General features: G+C 34.1%; 1 long non-coding RNA gene across 1 annotated transcript; it reads right to left on the bottom strand.

The window, feature by feature from the left end:
• Window positions 1–5499: 5499 nt before the first annotated feature.
• LOC112703161 (uncharacterized) lies at window positions 5500–9154 on the bottom strand. Its single transcript, XR_003154492.3, has 5 exons — window positions 8854–9154; window positions 8600–8739; window positions 8052–8152; window positions 6273–6395; window positions 5500–6187 (listed from the first exon to the last, which is right to left on the bottom strand). It is a non-coding gene; the product is annotated as an uncharacterized lncRNA (long non-coding RNA).
• Window positions 9155–10127: the final 973 nt, after the last annotated feature.

Genomic DNA, 10127 nt, shown 5'->3' with positions numbered 1-10127 from the left:
AATCCCGAAATCCTACTCGGAATACCACAGACAAGGTTAAACTTTCCGGATTCCCATGAATGCCGCCATCAATTCTAGCTTATACCACGAAGATTCTGATTAAGGAATCCAAGAGATATACGCCCGGCCTAAAGTAGAATTGAAGTGGTTGTCAGTCACGCATTCATAGGTGAGAATGATGATGAGTGTCACGGATCATCACATTCATCATGTTGAAGTGCAACGAATATCTTAGAAAAGAATAAGTCGAATTGAATAGAAAATAGTAGTAATTACATTAAAACTCGAGGTACAGCAGAGCTCCACACCCTTAATCTATGGTGTGTAGAAACTCCACCGTTGAAAATACATAAGTGATGAAGGTCCAGGCATGGCTGAATGGCCAGCCCCCAAAGTATGATGTGAATTCGAAAATAAAGGAGAAGGACCCGATAAGTGGTCAAAAGACAAGATAGTCAAAGACATCTAATAAACTAGTAAAAAGTTCTATTTATACTAAACTAGCTACTAGGGTTACAGAAGTAAGTAATTGATGCATAAATTCACTTCCGGGGCCCACTTGGTGTGTGCTTGGGCTGAGCTTGATCTATCTACGAGCTGAGGCTTCTCTTGGAGTTGAACGCCAAGTTGTAACATGTTTTGGGCATTCAACTCTGGTTCGTGACGTGTTTCTGGCGTTTGACTCCAAAATGCAGCATGAAACTGGCGTTGAGCGCCAGTTTACATCATCTAATTACGAATAAAGTATAAACTATTATATATTGCTGAAAAGCTCTAGATGTCTACTTTCCAATACCGTTGAGAGAGCACCATTTGGAGTTCTGTAGCTCTAGAAAATCTATTTTGAGTGCAGGGAGGTCAGATTCCAATAGTATCAGCAGTCCTTTGTCAGCCTCCTATCAGAGTTTTGCTTAGATCCCTCAATTTCAGCCAGAAAATAACTGAAATCACAGAAAAACACACAAACTCGTAGTAAAGTCCAGAAATGTGAATTTAGCATAAAAAATAATGAAAACATCCCTAAAAGTAACTAAATCATACTAAAAACTACCTAAAAACAATGCCAAAAAGCGTATAAATTATCCGCTCATCACTCTGCCACAAGAGAGTAGAGAACAAGGATAAAAAAAATTTTAAGGGACTATCTGTCACAGGAGAGCAGATGTGACATTTTTTGGGCCTTAGTGCCAAATGTATAGTGGGGACACCCACACACTGAGAACTGTTTTCCAGATGTAAGCACATTGAAAAATATTAGAAGCCACACTATATGCGGCCTAGCCGTAAGACTTATGAGCACACTATATGCATCTGGAAAGCCATATATGGGACTCGTGTCCGGGTAATGTCGGGAACGGGTAGGCAACCGACATATGAGCTCATGGCCTGCGTTAGGGATAGACATGCATCATCATTGTTTGCATATTTGCATTTGATTGTGTTTTATTATCTTGTCTCTCTGTGATTGTGCTGTTTGTCTTAATGTTATTTGTTTGTGTGTTGATCTGTTTCCTGTGCTATTAGTTTGTGTATTAAGATGACTGAGAACTAAGGTTGTGATTGAGATTTATCTTAAGTTCAAAAATTTAAAGAAGGTAATTAATTATATAAAATAATAGTAAAAAGTATTTTCAAAAGATTTGATAAAAATATAGTTTTATTGAGTAAAGTTAATTATTTGCATTTTATTTCATTACTCTTACGGCATTCCCATTCCCTACTGAGAACGCATGGTTTGTTCTCACCCCAAAATCTTCCACCCTTTTAGTGACACAGGTTTGAAGACTCAGTTTGAAGCTGCGGATGATTATTAGTCTTATTTGAGTTAAGTTTATGTGTTGAGTCGCTTTCCTAGAATTCCCTCTCCTTTGTTAGTTAAGATTTTATTTTATACAGAGGGATAGGAGTTGTATTGAGTTTCATTTGAATTCTTTTGTATGATATTTATTATTCTTACTAACTATGTGACTAGTATTGCTTGGAAATCTTTGATATATGACCTTAATTAATAGAAACAAAACTTTTCGGCTTTTTCTTAAAAATTGAAACACGAAATCGAACTAAAGGCTCAGTATTAAATAGTAAATAAGGAAAACAGGTCAATAATGCCTCACTTTTGGTACGATCATGACGTGCTAAAAGTTAGGGTGTTACACCCACAGTCTTCGCAAACCTATCCTCCATGCGATCCAATCGCTACTGCTTACCGATCCTCTTCAATCCCAACAAAAAACACAAATAGATGCAGACAAGTAAAGCACAATTAATATACATATACAGTAGATAGATCAATTAGCAATTGGGCATATTATTCAATTAGGCATAACTCAAGTAATCAAAGCAAACCAGCATATAGAAGATACATATGATGAATGTCTATCCTATTTTGGCTCGTGATATCACTTGTCGGTTCAATGTTGCCAACCCGAGACATTCTTTCTGAAGTCGTCTTTCTACCAATTTTCCTGGGATATAGTGCCCGGCTCGTTGTGTGCACTCCTGAGATATAGTGCCCGACTCACTTTAATGCGAAATCCTGGAATATAGTGCCCAGCTCACTCTCTCCACCCTGGGATATAGTGTCCGGCTCACTCTTGTGCACTTCTTGGGATATAGTGCTCGGTTGACTCTCCACCCTGGGATATAGTGCCCAACTCACTCTTATGGCAAGAAAGGTTATGCAAGCGGGATATTACCTCAACCTTCACATCTGAACGTAGGTGGGATACCCCCCACAGCCCCTACGCTGGCGCTGCTACCTTGACAAGCGGGATTAAAGCACCATCCTTGCCAGGCGAATAGCAACTTATCAATTAATGCATATCATAATATCATCATTCAGTGATCACTGCTCATACTCAATAAGTTCATCAACCTCACATTTTCACCAATCATCATCTTCTTTCTCATATCAAATCATTTTTATCTCTCAGGTTCTTAACATTCCAGGGATATAGTGCCCTGCTCACTATCAAGCTCTCATATCATCTTAATCATCCTCGATTCTTGAGTTCTTTCAAGTTCAAAAACCACATATGTAAGATATTGCTCAATTTCCTTCATTTCTAAGTTCCTCATTAATAAAATACCCCACAAATCAACTTACACTAATCTCATTTGCAAGACTTCCAAAACCTAATCACCAGCTCTAAGGTCATCATCTAAAATACTTATTTTCATCCACGCAATACGTTCTCACTCATCCCAAAGCCTAATCATTAGCTAAGAGATCTTAAACAATGATTAAAGAGGTTTAGCAGACTAGAGGGGTGCTTAAAAATACAAAAAATCACATTTTTCAGCAAAACAAAGTCATCTGTACGCATGCATAGCCCCGCGTTTTGAGGCATCGTCCGCGTACGCGAACGTTCAAAACAGAAAAGGGTTGATGCGTACACATGCCAATAGCCGCGTATGCGAGAGTGTAAAAATGGTAATCTTGCATACGCATGCCACCCAATTTTCAGAAAAAGCTGTTTTGCTGCATAATTTTATTTTTAACACCAAACTTCAAACACACATAACTTTTTCATTTTAAATCATTTTTTACCCATTCTTCGAATGGCATAAATCTCTCAGACCCAGCTTTCATTCAAAATAAGTTTCATAAAAATTGAGGATTCATAGGCCAAGTTATAGCCCATCAAAATTGGTTAAAATCAAGGTTTTACAAAACATTCAAAGTCCTCTATTCTTTCAAAACTCAAACAAATTCACTCACAACCCAACAATACCAAAAGAACTCAAAAGTCTTCCCATCAGTCCTCAAACATTTTCTCAAACATTCAACAATCTAAACCATTCAATTCTCACCTCATTTAATTCATTCAACAACTCCAAATTCCACCTAAATCACATCAATGCTTCTCAATTTCCATTAACCATATCAACATCAATATTATTATTCAAAATTTTCATCCTTTTAACCTTTTATACTCATAATTCATTATCAAGACTCATAATCTTCTTCACATTATCATCACCCTCAATATTCATCATCAATTATGATCAACATCAATACTCATCATATTATCATCATAATCATATTCCAACACATGCAACTCATTCAATCTTTAACATAATTCATATACCTCACATATCTAAGACTCCGTATCATCATCATCATTATCATCAAACACTCATAATTAAACATAAAAATTTACATACAATTAATCATACACCTAATCATTCAAGCCTATCTTAACGGCCGCTAGCCTAAATTGCTCACAACATTACATATTAGTTAAAAGAAACCAAAACTATATCTTGACCGATTTCCACACAAATATAAAACACCCAAAATGGTCCTTCCAAAGCTTTCCAAGCCTCCAACAAGCAACCCAAGCACAACCACTACTTTATCTCAACATCAAGTACTCCAAAACACCAATTTCAAGCTCCAAACAACATATATTTCAATCTAATATATATAATATACCCAAATTAACACTAGGACTCACATATATGACAAACCACAAGGTATAGAGGTTTCTTACATTACCCAACGGTGATTTGGGCAAAATCTAACAATAGCCTAATGATAGATCATTCCTAAACAACCAAAATCACAAAATTTACTCAATAACTAAACCCAAAATTTTGAAACTAAGGCAGAGAACTGGAGCATATATTTCAAGTTCTTACCAACTTTGTTCATATAGAAATGACAGGCTTAACAAGAGCGTTGCGTGGCCCTAAACGACACGTAAATCGGAATTTTATAGCTCAAAATATGATCAAGAAGAGGATGGCGAATAGTGTAACCCTCTTCTCTTCTCTCTTCTTCACCATCCCTCTCTCACTCTCAGCAAGGAAATGAGCTGAAATACTCATTAATGAGGTATTTATATGTTAATTTTGGGTCCAACTTGGACCCGGTCCAATCGTTTTAGCTCGTTTGCCTAATTTTAGGACAAAACCTTTAAAATTAGCGCTCAATTTTTAATTCTAATTTGTTTTTATCTTTCCAAATTAATAAATTGAATTTTTTAATTTTATTTACTCATACACGGTACCGGATATACTTAAGCTGGTATTGCCGACTAAATTACCGGTAGGTGTTCTTACGCATTTTTTTGCAGAAAATTACATTTTTTGCTCGAAAAAATTTACTAAATTCGAGTTTCACCTTTAAATTTTCTAATTAATATTTCTAAATTTTTGAACCTATTTTGGGTAATTAAATTATTATTTTATTTTATTTTAAACGGTTAATTTAATTCCGATTCGCGACCGTTATTTCAGTCGCTAATTTGTTACTAACATTTCAGCATCTAATTCAGTTGCTAAGTGTGAACCTGTATTTTAGCAATCAACATTTCAATCGCTAAATCGGTTGCTAATTAACGACCAAGCATTTAAGTGACCAAATTTTCATGGTTGATCCTAATTTTTTAACCATCATTTTTACTAAATTTTTACATTTAGGCCATCAAATATTGAAAAACCATAAACACAAAACCTACACCTTAACACATAAAAGTAAACAACACTTAAACATTAACCAAAATAACATAACATACCTAAACAATAACCAAAATAACTCATCAATTCAATATCATAGACAACAATAATAAGTAAACAACACTCTCATATTACTAATTACATCATTTAAAGTCTATTAACTAACTAGTATCACAACTACTAATCACTCATCAGACGTATGTTCACCATCTTCATCCTCTCCTATATTTGTTTCTCCACCTTCTAGTTGAGGAATCAGAATTTTAAAATTAACCTTTTTCATTATTTCTTGAAGCATATGGTTATCGAATTCAAGTCCTTTTAAAGTCTTTTCCAACATAGTTTTCAAGTCATCGTTCTCTTGCATTTTCTTCATTATTTCTTCATGTTCTGACCTTCGCAACCAATCGGATAACTGAGAACTGGAGCAACGATAACTAGGTCTTTTGTCAATTGCAGTGGATTCTATTCCAAGTCCATAAATTCATAGAAAATAAATTCTTAGTCTTGTTTTTACCCAACGTTTTCATAGAAAATGCATGTAGCTAATTATTACTAAGCTCTAAATTCTAATGCCTAGAATGTTCTTCCATTATGTAACAAATAGTTAAACCAGCAATATGTCATTCTTCCAAATAGCCAAACTTGTTCAATCCTTACTTCCATGCCCATCATATACACCAAAAGATGAAGTGGACGCATCCATATCAAGATGTGTAGCATGCTAGCAGAAGAAAAGTGCATGAAAAAGTCAATATATTTTTATTTTCAAAAGTAATGTTCCAAGTAATTTATTACTGATTACTCACTACATCTTCCATTGTTGCGCGCCACCCTTGCATCTATGACAAACCATAGTTACGACAGTCATTTTCTCCATCTTCAAAAAACTTTTCAGTTTTGGGAAAACTCAAATTTGTTCCCATCCCTATCTGAATAAAAGCATATGCATTAGTTTTATTTCTTCAAGCATTACAATAAAAGAAAAACTTACACCAAAATAGTAACAAAATAATAACCCAGATGCCATTTAATAATGTAATTTTTTTTTTATGAAAGATTTCATAAGCAATAAACAAAAAATTAAGAATCAAATCTTCCATTTTCAAAAGGAAAGTAGAAAGAACCAAACAAGAAAAAATATTATCTAAAAGTGCCAGGGGCAATGAAATCAAAGTTTTGAAGAAAAATATTGATGACAGAATGCTTATCAGTTCTGATATCATTAGCCTATGTGGCACAAATACTAATACAAGTATTAAAAGGAAATTAGTTATAAATTTAACAGGTTTAAGATAGCAGTATTTGACGCCTATATGCATACAATATGTACATGCAAATAAAAAATTAAGTATTTGTGCATCATAATTCTTAGGTGATAATAAAGCATTCAACACAAATCAAGGAACAAAATAACTAAATATTTCAACACAGAGTAAACAGAACTAGAACAAGCAGTGATGAAAATGAAATGACAACCATAAAATATTTGAATAGGTAAAACTAATGAAGGCCTCATTATATTTCAATTTGGCAAAGAATTCATCGATCAAAAGATAAAATAGAGTCAGAATCCAAAATCAAGCAAGACACAGATGATAACAAAGAAAAAGAGAAGCTATGAACAAAAAAAGAGTTCCAAAACTCATAATTGCGTCAACCTTGTTTTTACACATAGAACAAGGGCATCTAAGAATCTAAGCATATGTATACATATAAAATTTTAAATAAATAAGAGTTGCAAAAAACAGAGAATCAAATGGACTCAAAGTATAATCACATGCATGCAACAGTTTCAACTTTCAATTGAAAGTGATTTGGTACTTAGGAGATTTGGGCCCTTAGGCCTCTTTATAGTCCCACCCTTAACATGATTAATCAAATTCTGATTAGCACCTTCATAGCTCTATTTAAAGGTGGTTGTTGGTTCTGATCTTTTCCAAGACAACACGTAACTAAAAAGCAAGTTTTGGTCATAGTTTGATTTAGAAAGAGAAACTTGAAATCCTTGTTACATAATCATGCTTCCCAAAGACCAGTCACGGATAGAAAACACATGAACTAAAAATCTGGACAGTGGGTTAAAAAATTATTAAATATTCTAATATTTGAGTAAATATTTATGAACTAACCATGTAATTGAATTAGTAGAGCAATGTTTTCAACATTTCCACCACTAACATGAAAAGAGAAACATCCTCAACACCAATTGAATAAATGATAAAGGGAATCATATAATTCTCAAAGCAATTATTTTCTAACCAAAATAATGCAATCTAAAAAAGTTTGTGAGATTAAAAAAGGTGCATCATCAACAGAAGCAGGTAAATTGAGATCAATTAGGCATGGAGAAACTTATTCAAATTGACTACCACTTTATAAGTTCTCTTATTCAAATTGGCACTCAGATAGAGAAACTAAAAATAAAGACACTAGTTTTTATTATCACTATACTAACCAAACTCAACCTAAGGTGATGAATGCTAATGACAACAATTGTGATGAATGATGAATATGAAAACTAATCTCCTTCCAAGGTCCTTCAAGAAGAAAAATTAGAGTAGCTGATATGTAACTTGAAGCCTTACTCATTGCAGATCAAGATGACAAGTTGGTGATGTTCTGCAAAGAGGACAAGTTAGATGCAGCCTAATTCAAAGAGGACAAGCTGAGTTCTCATTTCTGCAGCCTAATTCAAAGACAATGCAGATCAAGATGAAAAATTCACTGAATAGTTCCTTCAAGCACCACATAAATGATAATTAGATCATTACAACTTTAACATTAACATAAGCATTATAGAAATTAATTGATCGATAAAAATAACCAAAAGAGGAAGAACATGAAGAAAATGACATGTTTAAAGTTCTCGGCGTAGTAGCAAACTGAAAGAAAAGGAAATAAATGAAGGAAACGGACAAAGCAGTTATTGAGGCAGAACTCTGAAACTAGTTACAAAGAAGAAGGAGAATAAAAAGAAGAAGGAGAAGAAGAAAGAGGAGGAGAAGAAGAAGAAGACACGTAACTCAAATTAAAATTAGGGAACATTGCAAACCCTAAATAAAAATTAGCAAAAAATAGATTAATTAAAATTCAAAAAACATCGCAAACCATAAGAGTTCATGAAAAAATTTACCGGCTATGTTGGAAGGCACGTCGAGCTGAAAGAAATGATGCAGAGGGAGGAATGCCAAGCTTAGAGTGATCACCGGTAGTGAGAATATCTCCAACCGATGATCATCCTGTTCGGAATTGGCATAGCCGTGGTTGTTTGATCTATATCAAAGACGGAACTAATGTTGTTGAGAGCACATCGCTAAAACCCCTAACCAGAGTGGAAAAAAAACCAAACCTAACAGTATGGATCAGAATCGGGGATTAGGAGGTCACCTGCTTAAAGACGATGAAGACGACGCCGAGATCTCAACGACGTAGGCGACGACAGAGAGACTACAGAAGAAGACAGTGAGGAGACCTCAGGAGATGGCGCCGAGACCGAAAAAGACGACGCCGACGGGACTTCAGGAGACGGCAGCGAGATGCACGCAGAAGATGGCGACGAAGAAGACGACAACGGTGCTCAGAGACTGATTAGTTAGGGTTAGTGAGAAGATGAGAATGGTGGAGTGAGTTAGGGTTAGCGAGGGTAATTTAGATAATATCCTTTTTTTAAATTTAGTGAGAGCTTTGCGACTGATTAGTTTATAAAATCAATCGCTAATTTAAAAATTAGCAACCAATTTAGTGACCACAACCTTAGCGACCGAATTAACAACCAACCACGTTATTCTATTTATCTATAAATCGGTTACAAAATCGGTCACTAAATTAAAAAATAACAACCAATTTTGTGACCAAGAGGATCAAGGACATTCCTTCCTTTGTTTTGGTTGCTAATTCGGTCACTAAATTTTAAAATAGCAACCGATTTTAGCGACCATTTATATTCTAGTTGTAGAAAACTAGTCGGTCGCTAATTCAGTGGCTATTAGTGACTGATTATGTTAGTCACTAAAATCAGTCGCTAAATTGACAATTAGCAACCGATTTAGCGACCAGTGATTTAGTGACTGAATTAGTGATCAAACAGTTGTTCACTCTATTTCACTATCAGTTGCAAAATCGGTCGTTAAAATAAAAAATAGCGACCGCTTTTGTGACCAACAGTTCCAAAGACATTATTTCGGTTTTGGTTGCAAAATCGGTCGCTAAATAAAAAAATAGCGACCAATTTTATTTTAGTTGTATTTAAAACTTATCGGTCGCTGAATCTAATTTAGCGACCAATATTGATTTGGTTCTGGAAATTTTGTATCTGTCGTTAAATCGGTCGGTATTAACAACCAATTTTTTTAGTCTCTAAAATCAACAACTATTTCGGTATTTTTTGTAGTGAGGTTTTTGGAGACCAAACGCATAATTGTTTAAAAGTAATTAATAACTTTTTGAAAAGCACTTCCTTTTTTAAAATAGCTCATAAAATTTAACTTTTAAAAGATAAAACTTTAAAAATGGTAACATTTATATTTAATAAATCAAATTAAAAATAACTTTTAATAAGTATAAGTAATAATAATTATATTTGATAAAATAGTTTTTAAAATTTAAAATTACTATACTATACATAAATATAATAGTTAAATTTAAAATTAATTAATGTATGA

This window comes from Arachis hypogaea, chromosome 7 (assembly GCF_003086295.3).
Source record: "Arachis hypogaea cultivar Tifrunner chromosome 7, arahy.Tifrunner.gnm2.J5K5, whole genome shotgun sequence".
In the NCBI taxonomy this organism is placed as follows: Eukaryota; Viridiplantae; Streptophyta; class Magnoliopsida; order Fabales; family Fabaceae; genus Arachis; species Arachis hypogaea.
The sequence above is the reverse complement of the archived record's forward strand: the minus strand, read 5'-3'. Positions and strand labels throughout refer to the sequence as shown.